Here is a 12,443-nt window from a genome sequence, read left to right as displayed (position 1 = left end):
TAAATTCTAACACTAAATCACACAAGATTCAGTAGAATTAGCTGCTATTTGGTGCCTAGGTGGTTTAATAGCCCACTGTTTTCATTTTTATTTGTTTATTTTTGGAGACAAGGTTTGTCTTTGTAGCCCTAGCTGTCCTGAAACTAGCTCTATATACCAGGCTGGTTTCAAACTCACAGATCTTTTGACTCTGACTCTCAAGTGCTGGGATTAAAAGTGGGCCAGCATTCCTGGCTTTTGTTTTAATATTGTTGTATGATGGTTCCTATCAAGCATATGCTATTGTACTGAGCTTCGCCCATATCTTGAATTTTAAAATTTGTCAGAAGGTTTCATTATGTTTCCCAGAATGGCATGTATTCATGACATTAATACTGCCTGTGCCTTCTGAGTCATTGGATTGCAGGTGCATAAACTTCTTCCTGCCTGTTTTGTTTGTTTTGAATTTTTATTTTAAAAAGAATATTTTTGTAGGAGGAGGAGGGTGGCCCTTTGTTCCCTTCTATGCGACAAAGATGGGATTGCTTGTCGTCCTGGCTAGCTTACACCCAAAATAATCACACAGAAGCTGTATTAACTTAAATACTACCTGGTTCATTATCTGTAGCCTCTTATTGGCTAACTCTCATATATTGATTTAACCCATTTCTAGTAATCTGGATATCACCACAAGGTTGTGGCTTACCGGGAAAGATGCAGCATGTCTGATATTGGCACCTCCATGGTGGTTCTCTATGACTCTGCCTTCTTCCTTCCAGAATTCAATCCTGTCTACTCTGCCTACCTCTACGTATTTTACCTGTATGCATGGATATGCACCATGTGAGTACCTGGTCTTTACACTGATCAAAAGATGGTATTAGAAACCCTAAGCTGGGAACAATGGATAGTTATGATCCCCCATGTAAGTCCTTGAGCCCACCTGTATGCAAGACCAGGAGGACTATTTACTGTTGATCTATCTTTTTTGCTCTGTGTTGATTATTTATAATCAGCATATTCATTGCTATTGTTTTCATTTGTCAATTTGTAACTTTAAACACACAGTGCTTTTAGTAAAATCTTATTTACATTGCAGTTAAAATTGGGACACTTCAGGTTTCTGGTAGATGAATAAAGAGTTCAAGTGAATGCATAACTCTTTGTAGAAACCAGTAAAAACCTGTGAGTTATTTCTTTTATATTTGTTTGATATTTTTCATGTGAAACAGATATTTAATATGTATTTCTTGCTGTCCTAGAAGTGATTGCATAGACTAGGCTGGTATTCAACTCAGAGGAAGATAGATATACATGCCTCTGCCTTTTGAGTATAAGGATTAGAGGTATGATTCAATACATCTGGCTTTTTCATCTTATTTTTCTTTTTGTAGGTAGGTATTAACCTTTCATACAGTTTCTCTTATCTGTACTCTGTACTCTTGATCTGTTTACATATCTTTCATTGTTGGTCAGTAGGCATTTCTCTTGTAAGGTGATATCCCATTCAAAGGGTCAGAAATGACAGAGGTGAGCCTCCTATTCATTTTGCTTCTAAAGTGACTTGGTGATTAAATTATGATGTCTGTGTCATGGAGTAAGTATGGGGAGCACCAGAATTATATGACTATACTGTCAAAGAAGTATACATTTACAGTGTTGTCAGAATCGTGCTTTTGGTTGTACACATATATGGCATATTTTAGAATACAGTGACCCATGATGATGTGCATGTCGACTTCAATTGGGAAGAATGGACTTTGCTGGATCCTTCCCAGAAGAATCTCTACAAAGATGTGATGGTGAAGACCTACAGAAACCTCACTACTATAGGTAGGGCTGAATTATCTTTCATGTTTCAAATAAGGGGACAACTGTTCATTGGTTAATGGTGCTCTTTTGTAATATGATTGAGAAAGTAGAATGGGGTAAATAAATCAGGCATGGTTGTAAGGTTTACTACAAATGGTGGCTAAATTTTTTTTACAATTTTTAATATATAATGTCTGGCACTATATTTTAGGATACAGTTGGGAAGACCATAATGTTGAAGAACATTGTCAAAGTTCTAGAAGACATGAAAGGTAATTTTCATTTATAAATATACAAATATACCTCTGAAGAATTGTAATACATCCTATATGTTTTAAACAACAGCAGCAGTGTATATAATAACATGCATTGATAATTATTAAATTCTCACAAAATCATATACCTTAATTTCAGATAGGTGAACTGCATTTGCAAGTCATTCTTTTAAGAAAGAAGTCAAGGAAACAATGTCTTAACTTATATTACCATTTGAATCATAATACAATGAGAACTATACTGTAAAATTGTCTGTTTATTTCATATTATTCATATTATAAAAGATATACATGTTGAAAAGATGATAAGTATATCTCTAAAACTCTCTATTACACTAATAGTCCATAGAAAAGGTAGTTTAACCCATATACTTGTGACTGTGTTAATTTCAGTGAGGGGGCAGTTAGAGTCATGAATCAAGGGGCAGCTGTTGTGGAGAGGCCTTAATCCAGATGCCACAAGTCTATGAGGACATAAAGTGTGATCTCAATGTGGAAATCTTGTATTTGTTATTCTTCCTTTACTAGGTATATCATATGTTACTCTGGATACAAGCCACATGAGCATAGGGATGTGAAAAGATATAGCATACCTCTCTCTCAGAACAAACAGAAGATGTGTAGCAGTCTCCATGTTAAGTATACATGTTGAATTTGATATAAAAGTATACAAGTAATTAGTTTTATAGCCTCATTGTTAATATATCAACAATCTCACATTTCAGAAAAGCACCATGAGTACTATGACTGTACAAATATTTCTCTTTGTCCTAGTTTACTTAGCAAATGTAGTATCACTCACAGTAGAGGACACATGAATGCAATAAGAGTGGTAAAGCTCTGAGTTTTTTCAGTTCTCTTCAAATACATGAAAATTCTCATGTAGAAAAAAGATTCTGTAAATGTGAATCATGTATCTTCAAAGATGAAAAGCAAGCCTTAATAATGGGGAAAAACAAAATTGTAAACATGGTAATAAAACATTAACATTTAATTCCTCTTTAAAAAAGGACTAAATTGTAAAATTAATTCATACGGATAAAAAATTCAACAATGTATTAAATGTAGTAATGCTTTCACATGTACCATTATCATTGTAGGCATGAAAAAAGTCAAACTAGAGAGAAAACTTCTGCATATACTCAATGTATTAAAGCCATTACATGTGGCAGTCATCTTCACATGCCTGAAAAAACACCTACTAGATTAAAACCCTATAAAGGAAATGAGTGTGGTCAAGCCTTTTCACATCACAGTCATCTTTAAATGCATAAAAAGACATACACTGAAAAGAAACGCTATGAAGGTAACCAGTGTGGTAAAGCCTTTGCATGTCACAGTTACCTCGAAAGCATAAAAGAACTCATACTGGAGAGAAACCCTATGAATGTAATCAATGTTTTAAAACCTTTGCACATAACAGTACTCTTCAAACACATGAAAAAAGGCATATTGGAGAGAAACCCTATGAATGTAACCAGTGTGGTAAAGCCTTTGTATGTCACAGTGATCTACAAAGGCATGAAAGAACCCATACTGGAGAGAAACCTTATGAATGTAACCAGTGTGGTAAAGCCTTTGCATGTCACAGTAATCTACAAAGGCATGGAAGAACCCATACTGGAGAGAGGCCCTATGAATGTAACCAGTGTGGTAAGGGCTTTGCATGTCACAGTGATCTAAAAAGGCATGAAAGAAGCCATACTGGAGAGAAACTCTATGAATGTAATCAGTGTGGTAAAGCCTTTGCATGTCATAGTTACCTCAGAAAGCATAAAAGAACCCATACAGGAGAGAAACCCTATGAATGTAACCAGTGTCGTAAAGCTTTTGCACGTCACAGTAATCTACAAAGGCATGAAAGAACCCATACTGGAGAGAAACCCTATGAATGTAATCAGTGTGGTAAAGCCTTTCCATGTCACAGTTACCTCAGAAAGCATAAAAGAACTCATACTGGAGGGAAACCCTATGAATGTAACCAGTGTGGTAAAGCCTTTGCATGTCACAGTAATCTACAAAGGCATGAAAGAAGCCATACTGGAGAGAAACCCTATGAATGTTGATGGAGGAAGGTCATTGGCTAATAAAGGAACTGCCTTGGCCCATTTTATTGGTTAGAAGATAGGTGGGTGGAGTAAACAGAACAGAACGCTGGGAGGAAGAGGAAGTGAGCTCAGACTCGACAGCTCTCCTCTCAGGGCAGACACCTCAGAGAGATGCCATGCCCCGCTCCTGGGCAGACACACGCCATGAAGCTCAGACCCAGGATGGACTAGGCTAGAATCTTCCCGGTAAGACCGGTTCTCACAGATTATTAGAGATGGGTTGATCAGGATGTGAGAATTAGCCTATAAGTGCTAGAGCTAAAGGGCCAAGCAGTGTTTAAAAGAATACAGTGTCCCTGTAATTATTTTGGGGCATAAGCTAGCAGTGCAGGCGGCCGGGGTGCTGGGAATGCAGCCCCACCGCCCTTATTACTACAGAATGTAATCAGTGTGGTAAAGCCTTTGCATGTCACAGTAACCTCCGAAAGCATAAAAGAACCTATATTGGAGAGAAACATTGTGTTTGTAATTAGTGTGGTAAAGGCTTTGTTTATTATAGTCATTTTCAAAGACATACTAACACATACTGGAGACAAACCCTATGAATGTAATGAGTGTGGTAAAGCCTTTGTACATCACAGTACTCTTCAAATGCATAAAAGATCACACACTGGGGATAAACTCTATGAATGTAATCAGTGTGATAAAGCATTTGCATGTATGAATAATCTAAATCATGAGAAAAAAATCATACTGCAGAGAAACCCTATAAATGTACTCAGTGTGGAAAAATTTGTGCTTTATATAGGAGTAAAATTTTTATTTGCAGCAATCTTTTAAAATCTTTGCATATTACAGTAGACATTGACCTGAAATAAAAAAGAGGACTTCTTATTATACAGTATTTGGTCAGATCTTTAGCCAAAATATTTATAATCAGCTACAAAGTGATTTGGTATTCCCCTCTGTATGCTGTGAATATATTTTGTTGCCTTTGTTTAATAAAAAAAAAAAAGCTGCTTTGGGTCTATAGCAGGGCAGAATAGAGCAAGGCAGGAATTCCAAGCAGAGATAGAGGAGAAAAGAAAGTGGAGTCAGACTCCATGTATCTGGAGTCTGGAGACAGATGCCCTGGAATCTTACTGGTAAATCACAAGTCTTGTGGTAAAATACAAAATAATAGGAATGGGTTAATTTAAGATGTCAGAGTTAGCCAGGCGATGGTGGCACACGCCTTTAATCCCAGCACTCGGGAGGCAGAGGCAGGCAGATCTCTGTGAGTTCGAGACCAGCCTGGTCTACAAGAGCTAGTTCCAGGACAGGCTCCAAAACCACAGAGAAACCCTGTCTCGAAAAACCAAAAAAAAAAAAAGATGTCAGAGTTAGTTAATAAGAATTCTAAGCTAGCTGGGCGGTGGTGGTGCATGCCTTTAATCCCAGCACTAGGTAGGCAGAGACAGGCGGATCTCTGTGAGTGTGAGGTCATCCTGGTCTACAAGAGCTAGTTCCAGGACAGACTCCAAAGCCACAGAGAAACCCTGTCTCAAAAAAAAAAGAATTTTAAGCTAATAGGCCAAGCAGTGTTTTAATTAATATTGTTTCTGTGTCATTGTTTTGGGTCTAGGCAGCCAGGAATGAACAAGGATCTTCTGCCTACTACACAGAGCTATTTCTTCTGTAGAAATAAATTTGACAGTGTTAACAATCTTTTCAAGCATTATGATGTCATTTTTATACTGTTTGTACTTACAAACTCATGGTAAAATGAATTTATGAAGTCCTATGTGTAGGGTAAATGGGCCAGCCAAAAAAAAACACATCCTGACTCTGAAATCAGAGACAGTGAAATACATAATTTTGACTCTGAAACTGGAGACAAAGAAATACATCCTGACTCTAAAACCAAGACAAGGAAATACACTTTGTTTCTGAATCCAGAGCCAATGAAAGAAACACCTGACCCTGAAATCAGACTTAAAAGACTATAAAAGGCAAGTGATAGAACACACTTTGACTCTAAAACAAAAGCCAAAGAAACACACTCTACCCTTGACCAACTGAGCACAAAACCAGCTAATCCCTAAGCTCAAGATCTACCAACCCCTGAACATGAAATCCAGCCAATCTCTGCATTGTTCAAGATCAGAGATTGACATTTAACCAATTCCCACCATGAGAACCTTCTCCCTGGGAATACTCTGTGACTAAGAAGTCCTATATAAGTTCTATACATGTTCAGCTGGCTTCTGCCCTGGCAGAGAGAGCCCCTCTCCTGGATTCTTCCCTTCCAATTAAGTTTCTTGAATGAGTTTTGGGTGAAAACCTTCACTGTAGTGGTAAGAAACTTCGTAGTGGATTGGAACAGAGAAGCTTTGGTCACCTCTGCTGGCAAACTCCCTTAAAGGAGCAGAGCAGAAGTAGCAACTCTTCACCAGCGACTTCAACATTTCTGCAAGTTTCCCATTAACTCCAGTGAAGCAGAGAAGTAACAATTTGGGCTGAAGCTGAGAAAAAAATTGGCATCTCTGTTAGGAAACTCCCTAGTGGGGTGAAACAGAGAAGCATTGAACATCTCTGCTAGGAAACTCCCTTAGGGAAGTGGAGTATAACAGCCATGGACATCTCTATTCTGAAGCTCTCTTAGCAGAATGAAGCAGGGCCCAGCTGTGATGGCTCTTTTGGAGAGGAGCAGTATTGCTACATCCTGCATGGAGAACATCTCCCACTGGAACACAGCCTCACATATAGCCGGACTTCCCAATAGCCAGTGTTTGTCAGGGACCATCTTTGACAAGTATACCAGTTACCAGGGTAGGGGCCTGGGGATTAGAAAAATAAGCAAAGAGAATGAAGACACAAGTGAAAATAATAAAGCAGAAGCATAGGATAGTACTGGCAGGGAGTTCCAGTGAATACTGTAAATCTGCCTGCATTTAATTTCCCATTATGTTTATACCCCAATACAATGGGGGGGGGGAGACAGAAGACTGCTTTAACACAATGCCAAGGACAACTAGAACAGTTACTTGCTTCAATACTTTGATCCATCAAGTCCTTGATTATTGAGAAAAACATTCTGTTATTCAGGCAGTGAACCGACCCTAGACCAAGGATCCTAAAGGCAGTCAATCCTTAGGCCAAACATCTTAATTCAAAAGAAGGAGCAGAAGTATGTTTGAATTCTCTCACCTTTGCTCAAGGGGGAGTGGATTTATCTGCCTGGGCCCTCTTAAAGTCCAAAACACAAAACAACCACACCTTAGGAAACTCTGACCTTCAGACAAGGTGGAAATAGGCTCATGGATTGGGGCCTCTACAAGGATACCTTTTCTTGTCATAGCTCTAGGTATCCAGTACACTTTCCTTTCACAACTGTAGGTATGGCCTGACTTCTAACAATCAGGCTACCATTTTTTTCAGAGCCCTAGGTATCAGGCTACCTTCCCTCCACAGCTTCAGTTATAGCCAGATTTCCGGGAATCGAACCAGGGTTTTTATTTATTTATTTATTTTTTAATTTATTTATTTATTAAGGATTTCTGCCTCCTCCCCGCAACTGCTTCCCATTTCCCTCCCCCTCCCCCGATCAAGTCTCCCTCCCTCATCTGCTTGAAGAGCAATCAGGGTTCCCTGACCTGTGGGAAGCCCAAGGACTGCCCACCTCTATCCAGGTCTCGTAAGGTGAGCATCCAAACTGCCTAGGCTCCCACAAAGCCAGTACATGCAGTAGGATCAAAAACCCACTGCGATTGTTCTTGAGTTCTCAGTATTCCTCATTGTCCGCTTTGTTAGGATTTATCCCATGCTTTTTCAGACCTAGGCCAGCTGGCCTTGGTGAGTTCCCGACAGAACATCCCCATTTTCTCAGTGTGTGGGTGCACCCCTCGTGGTCCTGAGTTCCAAGAGGAACATGGGGTGTACTCACTCATATTTGGTTTCTAGCCATAAATAAAGGACATTGAGCTTATAATTCATGTTCCTAGAGAAGCTAAATAAGAAGGTGAATCCAAAGACAAACACATAGGCATCCTCATGAATATTAACCTTCATCAGACGATGAAAGGAGATAGAGACAGAGACCCACATGGGAGCACCGGACAGAAATCTCAAGGTCCAAATCAGGAGCAGAAAGAGATAGCCAGACTTCTCAACAGTCAGGATTCCTTTCTCCTTATAGGTGTAGGTATCCAGTATACTTTCCCTTCACAGCTGTAGGTATGTCCTGACAGGACAGTGAGGGTACCTTTCTCTTTAGAGCTATAACTATTCAGAATACCTTTTCTCCACAGTTTCAGGCATAGCCTGACTTAATAACAGTCAGGGTAGCTTTCCTATCAGCTGTAGATATCCAGTATTGTAATTTGAGACTGTTCAGGAAGTTTCTGGCGCCATCTAGACCCAAATAGTCACACAGAAAATATATTAGTTACAACACTGTTTGGTCTGTTAGCTCAAGATTCTTATTGACTAATTCTTACATCTTAAATTAACCCATTTCTATTAATCTCACCACAGGCTGTGGCTTATCAGTAATGTTCTGTTCTGGCATCTTTCTGCTTGAACAACTACATCTCTTTTACTCCACCTATTCGCTCTCTCTCTCTCTCTCTCTCTCTCTCTCTCTCTCTCTCTCTCTCTCTCTCTCTCTTCCAGCCTGACTATATTCTGCCCTGCTGTAGGCCAAAGCAACTTTTTTTTTTACCAATGGTAATAAATCATGTTCACAGCATACAGAGGAGAATCCCACATCCCAAGATACCTTCTCTTCACAACTGTAGGTATAGCCTGACTTCTGACAGTCAGTGTTGTAGGGAGGTTGCTTGTTTGGTTCCCAGGCACCTGGCTAGCTTAGATCTGAAATAATCACACAAACACTGTATAAATTAAACAACTGCTTGGCCCATTAGCTCTGGCTTCTTATTGGCTAAGTCTTACATATAAATTTAACCCATTTCTATTAATCTATGTATGGTCTTGTGGCTGTGACTTACTGGGTAAAATTCCCAGCATCTGTCTTCAGCATCTCCATGGCATCTCACTTACTCTTCCCTTCTTTCTCCCAGCATTCAGTTCAGTTATCCCTGCCAACCTAAATTCTGCCCTATCAACAAGCCAAGGCAGTTTCGTTATTCATTAATGGTAATCACATCACACAGAGGGGAATCCCACATCAGATCAGGGTATCTTTCTCTACACAGCTATAAATATCCAGACTACCTTCCTTTCATAGCTGTAGGTATAGTCTGACTTCTGGCAGTCAGCATAACTCCCCCCCCCGAGCTGTAACACTTGCACTATGAATTTAAACAGTAATGTAACCCTTTTAGATTTTATATTTCTCCTCAATTGAATGGAATTATTGATTCAAGTGTAAAACTTTATTGATTTATATTTGTTCCTTTTCTGTTGTGATATAATGTCTAGGTCAACTTATAAAAATTAAGTTGGCCTTTGGCTCCAGCGGGATACATACAGAATCACCATGAAAGTGACATGACAGCTGGACAGTGGTGGTGCATACTTTGATCCCACACTCAGGAGGCAGAGGCAGGTGGGTCTCTGTGAGTTTGAGGCCAGTCTGGTCTACAAAGCTAGTTCTAGGACAGACTTCAAAGCTACAGAGAAACACTTTCTCAAAAAAGAAAGAAAGAAAGTGTTATTGCTACAACTGTCTAACATGACAGCTAAAACAGGTTAAGAACTCAAATCCTTAACTTACAGCATGAAGCAGAGGGTGTAAACTAGAAAAGCCTACCCACAGTGACTTATTTCCTCCAGCAGGACAGCATTTCATAAGTCTTCCCAAATGATTCCATCAACTTAGAAGGATTGATTTCTCAGACTTCAAGCCTGCCTGATTGCTTCATGGTGAAGAAAAACTCTGTAAGCCATTAGGTGCCTTAACACCTATATTATAGGAATGAATTCTTACATGAGAAAAACTTTCATGACTGAAAATATGTTTAAAGAGTTGTTTTAATTGTGATTATGTGATATCAGTGTGCTTTGTGTGGGTATGTGAATGTGCATGCTGGTTTCTGATATATTAGATGCTAGGATTTTATTGCAGAAATTACAGGAGGTTGTCAAAAAATCAGACCTTGGGCCACGTAGCAAACATTTCTTAACTGCCCAGCCATGTTTCTAGTGCTCTAAATATTTTAAAGCCTATGTGTATCAATTAAAAGACAGAAATATGAATAAACTCACATAAAAGAAAACGCTTTCTGAAAGTGATTTTGTAAAGGCTTTAGACATTACAGTTGTCTTCAGCTTCAAGAAAAAAATGATGATCCATTTATTTTTCATTATAGCCTTGAAGGAAGTAAATTATTTACCATGCTCACTGAAGACTGATGGTAGAGATCACTGCCTTGTGGTTTCTACTTTGAAACATTTGAGGTAGATACTAAAGTGTGCTCCATGTGTGACAAATCCATTTAGTAAAGTTTATTTTGTGGTCCTTATTTTTCTTCCGTGACTTTTGTTAATCTGTATTTTTCTACTATAATGTGTAGAATGGTAACCCCATCATCTAATTGATTCATTTTTTTATCTAAATATCAGGCAGTGTGTGATCATACTTTTTAAGTAAGAGTATCTATGAAATGGTGGTGGGTTGTTGCTCCTGGTTTTGTTTTTCATATTTCCACAAATTCCCTTGAGATTTTCTTATTTGTTATTCAGTTTTGCCTAAATGTTAGTAATGATTCAGGGATATATTTGAACTCTTGATCCTCATGAGTCTACCTCCTTAGTACAAGTCTAAGGGTAGATGAAGTACTCACAACATTTGCTCTTTGGTCAACACAATTTAACAATGTTAATGTTAAAAATGCTTAATAGAAGAGAATATAAGAAACATTAATGATCTCGTGTGTACTCAAAACAGTATTTTCATTTATCTGGTAGAGATGTAATAAAGTAGGATAATGAACATTCAACTGTGTATCTCATACCATAGCTTGATGTTTTATATGTGTGTTGTAAATATATATTAGAATATATATACATAATACTGATGTTCCATGCTTCCCTGCTGCCAATTAGTTAACCATTTTATCTTGAAGAATTGCCTTCTAAGGAAATTATCCAAAGATGTCAGGTAATGTAAGGGCACTAAGATTTATTTTGTAACAAAGATTTACGGTGTGTGTGCAATGTGATTATGGGTTTTTAGGACCAATGCAGATATTTGGAGACCAGAAGACCACTTTGCAGTTTCTACTTTTGGTCCTCTTAATATGATAATCAAGGTCAGTTTTCCATCCTTGCACACCACAGACCTTTCCCATGGAGCCATTTCCCTGGTCCTCAAATAAGATTATGAGTAATATTATAATAGTAAACTATTGTCCTCTTTTCAGATTGTAAACAAGACAGATGAACACTGTATAATTTGAATGCAAAATCCTCTTTGCATAGGAAAATATTTGTATGATCAAACTGCCACACCAACTCCAGTGTCGTCTGTGTGACATGACATATGTCATTATACCGGATGGGAGCTACGTATCCTATGGGACTAGCCTTCCTGGAGGTCAATGGAAGACAGCCTGGAATTAGCCAACACTGAGGCATAGACGGGTTTCTCGATTAGATGGCTATGCGGGATATGAACTTTGCACAAATTCTTTCATAATAATGATAGTTTTTATATATATTCAAGACAAGGATCATTCTCTTCAGAAACAGCTCTGGGATAAGGAAGCACAGTATGGGAATGTATAAGACTACAGCAGAACCTTTGTTATACACAGGGTGTATGATGAGCAAGGGAATAGATGGGTTAATGTTGATGGACAAAAACTGTTATATAATACTTTGAACTTTATGGATAGGCTTGCTAGATCCCAACCCCCATGATGTCTGCTGCATAAGAAGGTATTAAAAAGTATAGTTCAACAGGTGCAGAGAACTGATTAGGTATATTTGGTCACTAGATGAAATAAAGGGTTAGGAAGAGGAAGGGCCATGATAGCGATAATGAGACAGAAACTTTCTATTCTTAACATGAAACCACTTGTCTGAGGTTTACAGTCCCAAGGACAAGATTTCCTCTTCTAAGGATGCTTTATGTCTAACACCTGTTCCTGATAAAGTACTTTTCTTAGATATTGCTGATGTGACTAAAAGAAGCTTTCATACTGTGTCAACCAATGACACATGACCTTCTGATTTGTTCTTTGTTTGAATACTATATAATGAAAACATGAATTCAGTAAAATCGCAGCAAATTCCAACCACTCTCTTGTGTGTTGTGTCTTACATCAAGAGAACTGTGTTAACAATAAAACTCAGAAACAATATGGAGAGGTAAAGAAATCCA

The 12,443-nt window shown here is 38.4% G+C and overlaps 1 long non-coding RNA gene across 3 annotated transcripts in view; it reads left to right on the top strand.

Annotated features, from left to right (window-relative positions):
• LOC142842111 (uncharacterized) overlaps nucleotides 1-10,138 on the top strand; it is a 39,139-nt gene extending 29,001 nt beyond the window's left edge. The window contains exons 1-4 of one of the 3 annotated variants that reach the window (XR_012909177.1): nucleotides 758-822; nucleotides 1,686-1,812; nucleotides 2,003-2,063; nucleotides 5,739-5,821. This is a non-coding gene — a long non-coding RNA (uncharacterized LOC142842111). Of the gene's footprint in view, nucleotides 1-757; nucleotides 823-1,685; nucleotides 1,813-2,002; nucleotides 2,064-5,738; nucleotides 5,822-9,895 lie in introns of those variants that run through there. The other 2 variants (XR_012909176.1, XR_012909175.1) reach the window with 2 other exon arrangements.
• Nucleotides 10,139-12,443: the final 2,305 nt, after the last annotated feature.

This window comes from Microtus pennsylvanicus, assembly GCF_037038515.1.
Source record: "Microtus pennsylvanicus isolate mMicPen1 chromosome 13 unlocalized genomic scaffold, mMicPen1.hap1 SUPER_13_unloc_2, whole genome shotgun sequence".
NCBI lineage: Eukaryota > Metazoa > Chordata > Mammalia > Rodentia > Cricetidae > Microtus > Microtus pennsylvanicus.
The sequence above is the reverse complement of the archived record's forward strand: the minus strand, read 5'-3'. Positions and strand labels throughout refer to the sequence as shown.